At 44.8% G+C, this 16,192-nt stretch overlaps 1 long non-coding RNA gene across 1 annotated transcript in view; it reads right to left on the reverse strand.

Annotated features, from left to right (window-relative positions):
• The window catches only part of LOC144035362 (uncharacterized), a 43,709-nt gene that overhangs the window by 23,122 nt on the left and 4,395 nt on the right, over positions 1-16,192 (reverse strand). Inside the window, exon 2 of the long non-coding RNA XR_013288428.1 lies at positions 15,638-15,708. This is a non-coding gene — a long non-coding RNA (uncharacterized LOC144035362). The remainder of the gene's footprint in view (positions 1-15,637; positions 15,709-16,192) is intronic.

Raw genomic sequence — 16,192 nt, forward strand, 5'->3', positions numbered from 1 at the left:
AGCGCTGGAACGCTGACAAGCAAAATGAAGACACTGAGAAGGAGCTGCTGTAGGCCACAACTCACGCTTGAATGCTCACACGCAGACTAACTATCCTACCTGATGTCGCTCAGTAGGCCACACCCCTTAAAGACACAGTACAGCAATAGCCTTGACCAGGGATGGGTAACTTTAATGCTGGAGGGGGCCACAATTTTTCATCAGTGCTAATAGGGGGCCACACAGGATCACACACTTCCGAACCAGATATATGCAAAAAATGCTATTTTCGATATGGACTAAATACATGCTCACAATGTATAAAATTTTTCATAATTCATTTTTCAATGCATATAACAAAGACTCACTATCATAACCCAACAACAAAGAGTTTGAAGATAACAACAAAATACCCACATACTGTGATTTTATTTTTCATTGCAAAGGCCTCTCTTGCATTAAAATAACCATTCAAGGATGCAAGAGCTAACTTTGTGTATTTTTTCACTAGGTACTATGTTTGCCTTGCATGTCATTCCAAAACTGCAAAAAATTATTCAGCCGACTCATGTTGCAGTATAGGGCGGTATAAGAACCAGTGTAAACGCAACTAGGCAATGTCTGCCTTCTAGTGGTGAATGGTGATATTACAACTTAAAACTAAAGTTTAACATTAGCAGTTCAGAACCCGCAAATTAGCATATCGCAGATTTTGTTTCCCCCCCCCCCATTGCGCAGTAGTACAGATGACAGTCCCAAAAACTGCAAACTGCAAAAAGAGCATTGCAGTGTAAATCCAAGCAAACCTCGCCAAACCCCCAACAAGCTCCACTTTCTCCACTTTCTCGCTTTCTTTGCCACGACCTTCTCCTCCGCTTCCTCCCGACACCTTTTGACCCGAAACTCGACTCTGCGCCTCCTGCCCCGCTAACACTCAACTCACCTCGTCGCCTCTCGGCAACCCCAAAACTCTCACCCGGTCCAAGCAAACGTACCCCCCCACCCCCTCCTCCGCCGCCAGCTGTAACCCGAAACGCACCTTTACACATTGTCACACCCCCACTTTCCACAACACACACACGGAGCACTGCAAGTCTCCCATTACTTCACACGAGGTGCTGAACTTGTGACCTGCCTTTCTCCCCAGACCTGCACCAACCCCTACAACACACACATATACACACACGCACGCACGCACGAACTAACTTTCACTTGATCCAATGAACGCGACTGAGGTGGACGAAAAAAAGAAAAGAAAAGGTAACTCTTTGCTCACACCAGGCAAAAAAAGTAGGAAAGTACCCAATGCATTCCCACTGAAAAACTCTTGGAACTTTTGGTTCTGGTTTAGAGAACCCAATATGTTTTTTTCAGGACCGATGCCGATTATTAATCAATTTAACCGATATTTGGAGCCAATATTTACTTTCAATGAAATGTTGAAGCTAAATCTTAGACAATAGACAATTTGTTTTAAAATTATAAAAAGTTCAAGCAGGGTTATCAGCATGTCTTAAAAGGTTCAGTAGTACAGTACAGTAAACAGCGCCCTACTGTTCTTTACAATAAATAACGTTTTTTTTTTTCTAAATATCTGGAATGTTAAATATTCACTTAGTTTTAATTCAAACAGACTTCCCAGTGTCAGCAACTTTTTCATTGGTAGATCGGCAGCAATAATCAGCCCGGCCGATAATCGGTCTATCTTTATGTTGTTGTTTTTTTTACCTTGAGAATCTTTGGGGCCAAGAAGCAAAAATTCATAACATGCGACAGATACATGTAGGCTAGTACAAAGCCTAATTTGGACCTAAAATTCTGGAAATTCTTGGTTCTGGGTACTTTTAGTTGCAGGAAAAGTATCAAAAGCATCCACTGCGTTCCTACAGTAAATTCAAAAAAGTTTGAGTTCTTGAAACTCTCAGTTCTTGGGAACTTTCAGTCCGAGAATCAAAAGTTCCCAAAAATACAACAAAAGTACACTCTAGCCGCAATTTCCATCTAAACGCACGCACGCACACACACACGCGCAATTTCCCGCCATTCAATACAAACAATTCCCGTTAACACGGATGCTAATGTTAGCAATGCTAGCATGGTGAACCCTTCCAAGTGTTTTTTATAGACCCAGTGACAGCGGGCTTGTACCACTGAGGACAAGTTATGCTGCGGTTTGATTTGGTGATACACAGTCCTTGCATTGTGGTCAAATCATTGCCGCAAAAATGTTTTATATAACTTTATGGGCCCGTTTCTTATATTTAGAGCGCAATGTCGCATCTTATGTTACCTACTGTCTGATTTGTGTGTGTGTGTGTGTGTTGCTACAAGGTCTGTTCTTTTTATTTATTGCTCTCCAGGCTCCAACTGAAAAGCAAATCTTCAACTTCAGCCTCAGCCTGACCCGAGACCACGTGTGCGTGCGTTAGTGCGTGCGTGTGAACATTGCGCCAACAGTGTCATCATTACCTCTACTCGACCTGAGAGTGTGCGCGTGTGTATGCGTGTGAGAAGCGGAATCGTTTTCACCTATTAACCTTGTCAACTCTCAACTCCCCACAGGACTGGCTTTCACAACTATGTGTTGGCATGTGCGATTTTACGTAACATCGGCGTTGTCGTTAATGCTCACCTAATTCCGACCTCGCCGCATAAAAAAAAAGGAACGAGTGTTAAACACGCGCGCTTCAAAGCAGCTGCGGTCCACTTGCGGCGGCCAACGCTTTGCGAGTGTGCGCAAAAAGAAAATGTGACATTATACATTGCAACGTCTATGAAAGTGAAGAAGATAAAACTGTCAGAACGCATTAAGCCCACACAAAATTACACAATTTTCTTATAAAGCCGTATATCCGTAATCATACCGCCTCTTAGAACTGGCCATGAAACGATAAACCCTGCTGAATTTGTAGAACACGGCGACCGTTCTTTTACCTCGGAAACAACCCCTACGGCGGGCTAACAAGAGCAAAACCTTTGAATTGGCGGCATGGTGAGGCGGCCTTTCAAAGCTCTGGCATGTGTGCGTTTTACAAGCACATGGACAAACTTCAGCAGGTGAACAAAAGGAATCACACTGTGAACATGAATGAGCAATGTTCTTTTTAACGCATTCGCTGCCAGTCATCTTTAAAGATGAGTCCCTATACTGTAACCAATTACACCACACACACAGATATACAGTTTGAGGTGCCTAAACTTTTCCGACTTCCAACATGCTGCCATTTCTGCCATCGAGGAGGCGACCCCTGATTCACAGCCTACTCTTCAGTTCTACGCAAAAGCTATGCCGATCTCCAATCCAAAGATGCCCGCTGAAAGTCCACTGCAGTGAATGAGTTAATATCTCGAATGGATGCTTGATTTTCCACATTGCGGATCGATGATTTATTAGCATTAATGAGACATGTTTTCTCACACTTAAAATGTGGCCATACAAACACGCGCACACACACACGCACTCCCTCAGATGGAAATAAAATCAAGAAGAAGATTGAGGGCTTGTGGAGGCCAAGGGACACACACGCACAAACATGGAACTGACAAAGACACACACACACAAGCTGACTTCTGGTGATTAACAGCTGACTTGTTTGTCCACAAAGCCAAAAGTCATGCACGACTTCACCCCAACAAACCAAAAGCAGTTGAAAAATGTGGAGGACATCAAAACAACATAACCACACAAACATCTGCAAAATGTGTGTCAGAGAGGCGACACACACGCACACACGCTGCATTGGCACCGACTCGCCAAAACATCCCAAGTTACACAACAGTTCCAGGAAGACATCAAAGGTTGTGACCTCTGGAGCGCACACGCAATCTGCGTAGAGATCAGATATGATCTGCGACGCTTTATCTTTGGCTTCTCATTGTCGGCTGTAGCACTCGTTCGGGTCGGCCGCGCGGGTGTAGATGATGTCACCGGGTCACTGGCAGGTGGGGGCGCACTCGTCGCTGTGTTTACTGCGGGCGCGCACGTCCGCATCGCTTCTTTTCGCCGTTTGTAAAAATGACAAAAGAAAAAATACAAAACACTGCGATGACCTTTTACATTGGGTTTGAGGAGTTTTGGTGAAACCATAGTGGAATATCCATTGCCGTAAAATGTAAGAGTTTGCTTAATTAGGATGTGATGTGTACAGTCCTGTTTGCCCGATATGTGTGTGTGTCAGGTGTCAAGTTTACCCGTGGATCGACCCAAGCTGGGAATGATCTCGTCTCAGCGGGGGAAGCCAAAAAGTGCTCTTCTATACGGTGTGTGTGTGTGTGTGTGAGCGCATCTAACCCGAGGATGACTCACAAACCATCTGGAGCCCAGATGCAAATTGCACCCCCCCCCTCCCCACCCCTACAACTGCATCCGCCAGCAATCCCAAACTCCCCCCTCCCCCCCACTTGAGTTTCTGTGAGTCCCCTTAGTTAACCTGTGACCTTTGACCTACGTTTCGTGTGCTTGGATCACGGTGGCGTGTGAGTTCTCGGCGTGCGTACAGCGTTCTGGTCAAGTTCACTTCAAGAGGGCCTACACTGGAAACGGTCGCAGTTTGGACTCAATCTTACCACTCCACAATTACGGTTATGGCCAGAAGTCAATGAATCGGTGTGTTTTGGTATTAACAACACTTTGGATGGGCGAGTACCGATACCAGATATCAGTTTCAGGCCTTATTTCAGGGTATCGGTTAGTGTTGTTCTGATATCGATACCGGTATCGGGAGAGGCCTCGATACTGCATTAAAACAGTGGTATCGGCATTAAAACAGTGGTATCGGCATCGGCAAGTACTAACAAGTAACATGTCGATACCATTATTTCTGTCAATAATATAGGGCTTTGGATGCAGGATCTTGTGTCTTGCCTGTGCATGGCATTCACTGATGTGTGACATGTTCACTGCATGCTGAGCCAAGATATCCTATTGGTCCTTGAATACTCTGAATCAATGGCAGGACAGCTTTTTCATGTTGGAAAAAAACACAACCTAGTTATTGGTACGATACTGCAAAACTGGGTATTGGAATCGGTATCTGGGGCCCAAAAGCTGTATCGGAACAACGCTAGTGTCGGTCCTTGCGACAGCAGCTGAAACTCTTGTGGCTGCTTTACGATCAGGAACTAGAAATTAAAAGAATAGAAAATTTATTTCATGAATTTTCTATATATTGAGACATATTGATATTTCTTTACAAAATATTTGTCATTGTTTTTTTTGTGTGGAAATTTTGTGCTTTAAAAATACTAGTGCAGGTATAGTAGTAATTTAGGTAACTACTCATGAGTTGAGTACTAATACTGGTATGGGTGGGTGGTTTTCATCCAACAAAGTGACAGTTGGAACTCATTATTATTGCTTATGTGATTATTTCAGTAATCGATTAATCTGTCGATTATTTTTTAGAGTAATTGATTCAGATAAAATAAAAATTGTTAAAATTTCCATCCCGTTTTTCAAAAGCAGGACATTATTTTTTTTAATTGACAGTGCACAAACAAATTATGATTGGTATTTAATGTGAGGAAAATAGGCAAAAATGTTGATTATTGTTTTCCAAAGTTGGGTTCAAAACAAAGATATTCACTCTGCTTTCATGGAGGACCGTAGATATGGGAGAATAATTACTGTTGAGGAGCTGAAATTCCGAGCATTTAGGGAATTTTACATAAAAAAAAAAACATTATCAAAAATAATTATCAATAAATTTGATAATTGATTATTTGTTGCACCTCTAAACACAACTGCAGGTGTGCTTCACTTCTGTAATTTTACTAAATTATATAAACGGCAGCGAGTAGTGAATCTGAAGTTGTGTCAGCGCTTTGCAACTTGCGACTGTTTTCGAGGCACTGAAGTCGGACGGGATGGCATACGTGTGCAACAGTTAAGGATGTTAATGTTCAATCTTGCAAAAACACCGCCTGTACAGCTCATAAAGTTTTACGATGGCGTCAATTGTTATGAAATGTGGTATGAAAACATCCCAAAAAGAGATTGTGGTTGACATTTAAAAAAGAAAAAAAGAGGAGGCATAATAATAATAATAATAATAATGATAAAGGTAGGGAAGGAAGTGGTTTGACATCAATGTGCTTTCTATCATGTTGAAATTGAGCCCCGAAAGCCTGGAAGCCATTGCGCGACACTCTGGGTGATGATTAGGAGATAATTGGTGGATACGTTTAACGCGGATAATGTCTTAATTGCAGCCACAATGTTCCCCCCGCCATGAGAACAAAGGGCATCTTTCAGTGGCGACACGCAGCCCGTTTCGTGTGTTTGTTGTCGCTTCTCTTCTTCAAGCAGTAAATCCCACGCTGACCTCAACTGGAATGCATCATCGTCACACTTACGTCAGTTCCAACGAGCCCAACGCCTCGCTTATTTGGAAGCGATTCTATTTTGTCTTGTTCTGTAAAAGATGGTGACTGGATTAGGCCGTGTTTCAAAGATGTTTACATAATTGCTGAAAACGTGTCGACTGACAAGTATGCACCGTAGTGCTCCATTGTGGACATGTGTGTCATGTAGTTAGCTAGCTAGCTATGCCTACGTCCCGAACATGTCCCTCGAGTGCCTCGTTGTTGGCCATGAGTGCCCACATGTCACAGAAAGATGGTGAAAGAGCGAGTTAAAATAAAATCTTCAAAAGTCCAAGTTGACAGTCAGTGGGGGGACAGGGACTTCGCACTGTTGCAGCCGCTTTAGAGTGCCTCGTTGTTGCAGTGTGGAAAAGCCTGTTCTGAACATATTCTTATAGCGCACATTCAGTCAATTCCGATAACATCAGAATGTTGCCAGTCAGGGTTTTTTTTTTTTTTTTTTAATACACATGCTTAGCTAGAAACGTGTAAAACAGTGGTCAGTAGCTCGCCCTCGCACCGCCGCCGCCAATTCCGCTGCCCCACCTCCCTCACGCTGACATTTCCATGAACCGCCGCTTGATGTTCCTCAGATGACAAGGAGCGGGATGAAAGAGCAACTCCAAAAAGAAACAATCAAAATCTGCCGCGCAGATGTCTCGTGTGCGTGCGCGGAGACTGGAGGAAAATCTGCAAGCCCCCCAATCCCACCCCACCCCACCCCACTGCCTCCGCACCCCCAGTTTTCCCCAGGATGAGACGGGAGCGCGCCAGTCCGATGCTCGCCATCGGTGACATTGACAATGTGTGTGGAATTGGACGTACGACACAAAATGAAGAATAAACAAAGTAACCACACACACACAAAAAAAGCTGATTACTGTAACACCTTTTAAGGGACCCAAGGAGGCATGACTGATACAGTGTTAGAAAATAATATAAATATGAGCTGACTAAGCACTTGTTAAATAGGTAGAAATGAATCTGCCCACAAAAAAAAATCCATTGCTTAATTTACCATCAAACGACTCACTGGATGATAAGAAGCTGAGCGATTGAATACTCATTTTTCCCCAAAGAAGTCACCACCTGAAGGCGTGGGAGAAACCAGATATGATCTCACACACAAACACGCGCGGGTATTAAATGTCCAACAAATGGGAGATATTGATCTCCAGCTTTCCTCATGATCCCAATTGCCATTCATCTGCCCCGCATTAAAAAACACAGATTTTTTTTTTTAAACATAATAAAAAAGTATAGTTTGTCTCTGTGTGAGCATCTGAGTGTGAGCTGTGGCCTACAGCAGCCCCTCGTGAGTGTTCTCACGTTGCGTTTGTGTGTTTGACTCGTTAAACAGTGACTGTGGATCTCCTTGCCCACATGCGAGGGTATAAACCACTTTATTCTCACGATGGTGAAGCTTGCTCATCACAAACTTGAAAAGCTCTTAAGTTGGAGTACTCACAAGTCGAAGTTTGTCTGTATGTGTTGTACATGTACCAGAGGACGATGAGATGTTTGACTCTGGCAAAACAGAAGCCAGGAGTGTGTCCAGGTGCAGGAAGAGGGGCGTTTATGAACCTCCGGACCTTTTCCTGACCCTCCCCCAGCAGTCCCTTAAACACATTCTGCTCTCCGCCGCCATAAAAACACTTTTCACACACTTTTTTCCCAGCCGCAGAATTCATATGAAGTTCACGAGCGTGCCCCCTCGCCAACCTTCCCAACCGGACACCCCTTGGCCTTTTCGCTCCCCCTTTCATGGTCCCGCTCGGTCTGTCATCGACCCGTACGAGCGCCTCGCCTCCAATACTCCCGCCTGCCTTTTTCCTGCTCGCCGCATACGTCCTTCCAGCTGGCGGGCGCCTCTGCAGCGGCGAGCCAGCGGCCGCTCGCGATTTGTAAAGCAGAGACGGCGGCGGGCCCTGACACAGGATGATTTCATAGTCTAGTGAAAGGCGGGGGGGGGGGGTGAAGATACGGCAGATATATCGGGAAGAAGATGCACGGCCAAGAAAGTGAAGCTCCGGCGGTGTCACAAGTTGATTACAAGATCAAGCCAGTACGCCCCCTCGTGATACGATTGAGCGCACACGGAAGCGCTCGAACCATCGGTCGTAAAAAGACGTCTCCGGCTTTTTGGTGGTCGGTAGGCTAGCGGACAAGCAGCAAGGAAAAATCTCAGGCTACCGAGCGTGAACCGGCCACAGATATTTGTCTGGCCGCGCGAGGAGGCGACGACAGCCTTGGAAAAGAAAAGCACGCTTTTATTGACGGCCGACAACCTTACGAGGGCGAATAAAAGGTTAACATCTTTATGTGTAGAGAGCAATAAAACCAAACGGCGCGCCGACGTCACGGTTAAGACGAAATTTTCCTCCATTTCCACTTCAGCTCAGGTCACGATTATTAGCTCCATCAATACAATGCAATAATGAATAGTAGGGCTACAACTAAGGATTATCGATTAACCTATTGATTTTGTTTGATTAATTGATGACTCGGATAGGACATTATTTCAAACTAACAGTGCAGAAAATGCACAAACAGAAATGAAATCACTGGTTTGCTTCATAACATGCTAGAAAATAGAGAGTAATGTTGACCATTGTTTTCCCAAAGCAAAAGCAGATGTTTGCAAATGTCTTAGTTGGATTCAACACAAAGATAATCAGTCAGAAATCCGAGAATATTTACTCTAGAGAGGCTGAAATTCAGATTTGTGGACAGTTTGAAGATAAACAAGGTCACCAACGTGGTAGCCGACCAAGGACCACATGAGTAGCCTGTGGGCCTGTTCTAAAAATAGCTTACCAGTGATGGAACACTGACATTTTCTAGGAATGCTGGAGAAGTGATCATTGAGAAAATGTGAACACAGGCAGAGATTTATAACAAATAGTGTTGCGTATTGCTATTTCGTAATTATTGTGAGACATCATTAGCATGCTCTGTGTCTTTACATGAATGCATATAATTTGTTATCAAGAACAACATATCGTAACATTATTGAGGGTAATTTGAGCACATTTTTATTCCAGAAGTGCACATCAAACTGGTAACCTCCGCAGTAAAATGTACAAAAAAAAAAAAAAAGTAGCTTTCCATTTCAAATAACTTGGTGACCACCCCTGCTCTAAACAGGGATGTGATTTGACCAAAGTGAAATTATCTGAAAATTTAGCCGGGGGTCTGGGGGCAGTGCTCATGGGTTTTCCGTGTTTTTAAGTACTTTCAATGCACTCACATGACAAAGAAATAGACAAAACAACAGCATAAATTTTCAATGTATATTGAACTATCCCATATAAAATGGCAGTTTTAGTCAACTCAAAATCAGTCACATTCAAAAACATTGGACTGCCTTTGCTTTTAAAAACTATCACTGAGAATATCATCATATCTAACTAATGTGATTACTAAGTTAACACATAAATAATGTTGAAGAGTTCAAATTTCATGAACAAATAATTGTATCATGACCAAATGAAAAGTAACTCATATTAGAGCATACCACAAATGTCTTTGTTATAGCAGAAGATGTTATCTGTCGGAGTCATGTGCATACACAATGAACTACAAAAAAAAAAAAAAAAATATCGGAATTTTTTTTTTTGGGGGGGAGATAAAAAAAAGCGGAATTCCGCGAATTAGCAGAAAAATCACATCCCTGTCTAAAGGATTAATTGAATATCAAAATGATTGCAATTTATCCAAAAAGTTACTTTCGTTAATGTAACAGAGTAAATGGAGCACATTACTACCCACTTCTGTTGACTGCTTAAAGAAACACACACATTGCTAAAACAGTTTAAATGATGCTATTCTACTGAAGGCCCTGGGCAGATTACATGATTACAGCAACACATAAATGCTAGAATCTAATTGGACGAAAAACGTAGCAACCACATACCATACATGTGCTGGAAGCAGAGAAATACAAATAAAAAGATGCAAATTAGGGACAAACGAATACAATTTAACGGTACAACTGCAGGTCGGTGTCATAACGTCGGACTTTGGCGACACAGAGCAGTGGGCCCGCGGCGGTGCCGCGTGGGAACAGAACCGTAAAACAAGGCCTTGGACACGCTGCTGACACCAAACCCTGCTATTAAAACATACCTTACAGGTGTGTGTTCAAAAGAAACTTGGAAATGAGATTAAGAGGAGAAAGTGTTGGTGTGTGTGCACGTGTGTGCGTACACGTGTGTGTGTGTGGCTGTAAAACCCTATACAAGGTGCCAACGGCTCTGACCCTTCACCTCTTTTGAATGTTGCTATATGTTGGAATGTGTATTAGCAGGATTTGGTGTTCCGGTGCCTCTGAGGGTGTGTGTGTGTGTGTGTGTGTGTGTGTGTGTGTGTGTGCGTGCATGTGACCTCAGACATGTGTTGGTGTTAACTGGCACCACGAAGCCTGGAGGGGATCATTAGTGGGCTCTACACGCCGTCTTTACTGTACATGGCGGGAGGCGGTTTGCGCAACCAGCACACTTTCTGTGTGTGCGTCTCCGCATCAAAATGTCCTGAGGGCGGCGACGCCAACATGGCGGCCTGAGCGCTGCCCCCCGCAAGCAGCCCATTAAAGGTCCGAGAAGGACCATAAACATGCATCAGCGTCAACACTGATGTTTGTGCGCACGTTTACTCTGACGTGTAAAACATGGGGATTTTTGGGGGGTTGTTTTTTTTATAAATCTACCGGCGATGCTTGGTGGAGGTAAAGAAGCTGAAAGAGGAGGGTGACGAGGGACACCCCCCAATTGGAGGGAGGCTGAGTTTGAGGTGGGGGGAGGGGGGCCTGCAAACACACTCAGCAACTTCTTGGAGAAGTTTTAAGTGGTCCCTTTTGTCTGCCGTCATGGTCCCCTTCCATCCTTTTCTGCCAGTCCTTTCTTCTGGCCTTTTAACAGTAACCAGAGAGGCCAAGAACAACGCTGGGACATGGCGGGAGACGGGGAGGGTGAGTGGGGGACACCGAGGGGCGAGACAGGGGAGACAGCAAGGCGCTTAAAGGGGGTCGGAGATAAGAACTGTCTCCACGCTGTAAGAGAATCCTGTCTTCCTTTTCCTCTTCTGTTTTCAGATAAGAGAAAGAGCAGGTTTGTGTGTGTGCGTACGCCAGACAGCTTTCTCAGACCCTTGATGCCGATCATCTGTTTTCCACCATTCAACCATTCATCCATTCACAACTTTGTGTGTTTGTGTGTGTGTGTGTACTACACGGATCGGGGTCGAGGAAAAGGCTAGCCCGTCTGATGCAACTCGCTGTGGAAACTAAGCAAGTACTGCGGACGTTTTTCCTCCTAATCTCCCCCCCCCCTCCCCCTCCCCACACCCACAAACCCACAAACCCAAACACCTTCCCTCCCATCAGATGTTACACGTTATTCAATTCATGTCATCTTACATGACAGTTGGTCTTTACTTTTCAGTTTTACCCCATGTTTAGTTGCATACGGATGGCATGTCACATTGTATGCATGTAAATGGCAACAGGTGGATGCACCGGTTCGTTCGTACCTTGGCTCTAGTGGAAGAGCATTCAATTGTTCTGCTTGTCACTATACGTCACAGACATAGACAGATGAACAGAACAGAGAAGCAATGATGCATTATTTAGAAAATCATGAAACGTGAATGAAGAGATTTGTTCCTAAATAGTTGACAGGGTCCAGGAGTGTGACGTGAGCCCAAAACTAAACGTATGCAAATCCAGCTAAAAATGACACAAGCCGACACTTACTACCCTTAAAGATATTCTGATACAAATGACCAACTATATGTAGAAAATGAGGTTTAAATGTTGAACAATGTCAGTCATGTGCGGTCGGCACGTTCGAGGATGACGTGGACACCACAATTTATCAGCTGTTCGCGTCGCAAAATGGAAGCGACTGCAGCTAAACTGCATGTGCACCTTTCAAACCCTGCTGACTCATGCTCGTGGGAACACACGAAAAAAATTGTGCCTGCAACTCGCGTGAAAAAAAAAACAAATCCATCCACACTACAATCAACGTGTAAATGATTCGCTAAGTAGTTCCAGCATAAGCATAAGGTTAAGTACCGTTGTAAATCATCGGAGGTTCCTCGTGGACTCAGAATAACACAAACAAAAAGGGATTTTCTTTTCTGCCTTCGTATTGTCACACTATGGATGGTGTGGAACTCGATGAAACATATTGTGCTTTAATTTAACTCAACTGTTTGTAAAAGTGATGCATTTTAAGGGCTTGTTTACATGGAATCGGTTATGACAGCTATTTTTCACTCTTCAAAATATATTCACATTAACAGCACAAATATCAGTAAGGTTATTTATCCCTGAATTATCATTTATATGCAATATTGTAAACAGTCAAATATGGTGATTGATTTTGAAGGGGAAAAATATTGACTCTTGAATTGGGTCATCATTGGGTTTTCTGAGAACCAACCAAATACATGCTTGGAGATAAATGTTGGAAAAGACTGAGTACTGACCGAGAGCGTGTGGACCAGGGCTTAACACCGGTGTGGCCATTTTAGAGTGCCTCGTTGTCCCCCGCGTTCCAGAGCGAAGAGAACAGCTTGATTTTTTTCATGATTTTGAAGCCTCATTTTGTATATTTGGAGATTTCTTATGACTCAAATTTACATTTATTTTCACTTCACATGAACTATAAGTGGAATTGTATTTTAATTACTGATTGTCTTGAATCTTACGCGCCAAAAGTTGTTTTTAATGATTGCTCGGCAGTGGAAAAATTGTGGGGAAGATCATTTTTACTAGTTGCCATGAATATTCCAGCAGTAGCAAAAGCAGCGAGCGGGGACACGCGTCAATGCAAGCGCTCCATAGAAGAGGCGCTACGCTTCATTTGATGGCTTGCGGCCTCCCAATCAGCTGCGCGACGCCTCTCATTAGCCCGTCTGCAACCCTCGGCCATTTCCTCCGACGGGCCCAGTGAAAACAAGTCGAGAGCGCGCTGGCGGGTGTGTGTTTCGCACCCTGTCAGTCACGCCCCTTCTGATCGATGGCCGGGCGACCCGTGCAAACATTCCCTGTTGGTTTAGAGGTGCGCGCTGCACCTGCTCCGCGCGGTGATTAAACAGCGACATTTACGGGCGCGAGCAAGAAAAACAGAGGAGTGAGGATTCGCCACGACTTAATGATTTCACTATGTTGAGTCCGCACTCCCGAAATGCTCCCTTCTCATGAAAGCCACGAAACCCGAACCCCCTGCTATCGTCCGGTCCGTCTCCCCGTCCTTTCTCCTCGTTTCTATTGACGTCGCTCAATGCTATCAGCGGCGCGTAATGCCCGTCATTACATCCCGACTCTTTGTGTGGCTTATCAGGCCGGATCGGAGGCGACGCTTTGCTTGAGTTTCCATTCTGCGCATTAACCCGAGCGACATAAGTGGAACGGAACCCTGTAGGATGAGAAGACAAACGTCTTTGGTCGTCAATTCACAGCCACAAGCCGACATGTTGCGTCATGTCCCGAGGGGAAAGTCAGATGGCGCTCATAAAACCATCAAAGCTCGAGTTGAACGGAACCGAGCGTTGTTGTTTACGAGATGTCGCCTGGAATATTTTGTGCTTTGGGTGATTTATAAAGATGCCCCACAAACCGAGTTGCCCATAATTACGGCGACCGAGCGGAGGTTTTGGTGGGTTCCTCAAAGAGGGGGCAGACAACCCATTTTGGGGGGCGGTCGAGCATGTGAGAGGTTGAAAAGGTTTTTTTCCGCCCCCCTGACAGATCCTTACAATCCTTTTCCAAACCATTTGCTGATGTTCCCCCCATGAATTCATCCTCCCAGTTCTCATGGTAACACAACGCAGCAGCGCATCTTTGAAGCGCGTGCCATCCAATAATAAGCCCACTTTTACACGGCGCTCCGCTAACAGGTCCGTCTGTGCCTGATTGATACAGGCGGCCACTGCGACCCTCGGCAGGTTGCCGTGGCAACGGCCGGCAACAAACAGGCCGCTGATTGGGGAAGTTGTCAAAACAAACGCCGTGCCGCCATCAAACACTCTCGGACACGTTGCAGCTCCCCAAAATGTCTGCTTGCTGGCGTGGAGTGAAGCACGCTGGGAAATATTGAGAGTCATCTCCGGGGCCTTGGCTCCGAAAACACTTGATGAGTTTTCAATGGCCTCTTGTTCTAGGATAAATCTGCGGTCGTGGCAACCGGGTGTCGGGGGGGAGGAAGAGGAGGAGGGCGGCGGCGGTGGCGGCTCTACCAGGAAGCAACGACGAATCTTCACTAAAAAAAGTCAACTAAAAATCCCTGAGTAGTGATTGGAGAATCGGAAATGATGAATGATTCCGAACTCTGTGTTCGGAATCATTCATCATTCCCGACTCGCTAATCACTACACAGGGATTGTCACAAAATTCTTCTGAGTTGAGATACTCTTATAACAGTTGGGTCAAAAATAACCCAAACTTTTTGTGTTATTTATTCAACCCAAAAGTTGGGTCAAATGAATAACCCACAAAATAATCAAATTTTTTAGGTCAAATTAATAATTTATAAAGTTGGGTCGCTCCCTTTTTGATCCAATTTGAGTTACTTTTGAACCAACTTTATTTTTTTTTAGGTGTCTTGTGGTGTTGTTGGTTGCTAAGCAGTTGCTATTGTCCTTTATTTGGCACTCTTATTTTGTTATATAGGCCTTTATTCTGTCATAGAGAATTGAGCGGGGCCCCAGCTGGAGTTGCTCAGTGACACTTTACTCATCAAGGTTTCTTCGTATGTCAGTATTCCGACGTTTGTTGGTCAAGGTTTCTTTGTCAAGTTCTTTCTTCGAGGCCATCTGCATCCAGCCCAGCTCTTTGTTGTTACTTTGTATTTTTGGATTTAAAGATGTAAAGAGTTCTTTAGCTTGTCCTGTCTGCTTTTGGATCCAGATTCCGCACCTCGCGTGACACCCACATTAGAACAGCAAAACAAAATGGCGACCGCCCTATATTCCTAACACAGCCTCGGACGCCGCGCTTACTCATTTCTTGCGGGCACGCAGGGCTCTTGTCCCGGGTTGACCCTTTGACACACGGAGAAGATGGACCGCGTAATTACACCTCCACTCCATCTACGCTTCCATTTATAAGCGGCAAGGTTGCCCTGGCGACTGTCCGGATCGCGACGCCAACCAAATAAAACATGGGGTGAAAGTAGCACGCCGCGAACATGCTAGCAGAGGGCACGCTACACAGTAGCTGACGGCTGCTGGGTGCGTAAGCGTGTTTATGCGATATCTCAATCAAGTGAATGGAAAGAAAAGTGCTGACCTGACACAGGGTGGAAGTGTAGCGTGGCATGTCCTCACCACGTGGGAACGAGTCAAAGGCACATGTGGATCCTGTTGGGAGACAAGAGGGGGGGAGACGTAAACACTTTTGCCAAAGTCTTGTTCTGCGCGCGTCTGTCTGATGTTGATTTTCGCCGCGACCAAGACGGAGGAAATGAAAATGAGGACCGAGCGGGAGGAGACGGACAAAGAGGACACGTTTGAGGTCATTGAATAGGTCACATGACATCAGTGAGGTATCAAAAGAGGTCAAAGAATCAAGTTGAGCCCTCCTTTATGAAACCTTTGAATGCAGCTATTGAATGCCCCCCCACCTCCGCCCCTTCCCGAGGCTAAAACGAATCATTAGCATTCCGCGTAAGACTCCGAGAAGTCCATTCGGGAGGAAATGAGAACTTTCGTCTTTCATATTTGACATTTTCCAAGCCGCCGTTGAAGCTCGGAGTGATGAAGTGATTTGGATGGCGAACTCTTCGTCTTAATCCAGGTGGGACGATGAGGAGGCGGCCTGTCCGAAATCCTTCCGACGAACATG

This window comes from Vanacampus margaritifer, chromosome 15, assembly GCF_051991255.1.
Source record: "Vanacampus margaritifer isolate UIUO_Vmar chromosome 15, RoL_Vmar_1.0, whole genome shotgun sequence".
In the NCBI taxonomy this organism is placed as follows: domain Eukaryota; kingdom Metazoa; phylum Chordata; class Actinopteri; order Syngnathiformes; family Syngnathidae; genus Vanacampus; species Vanacampus margaritifer.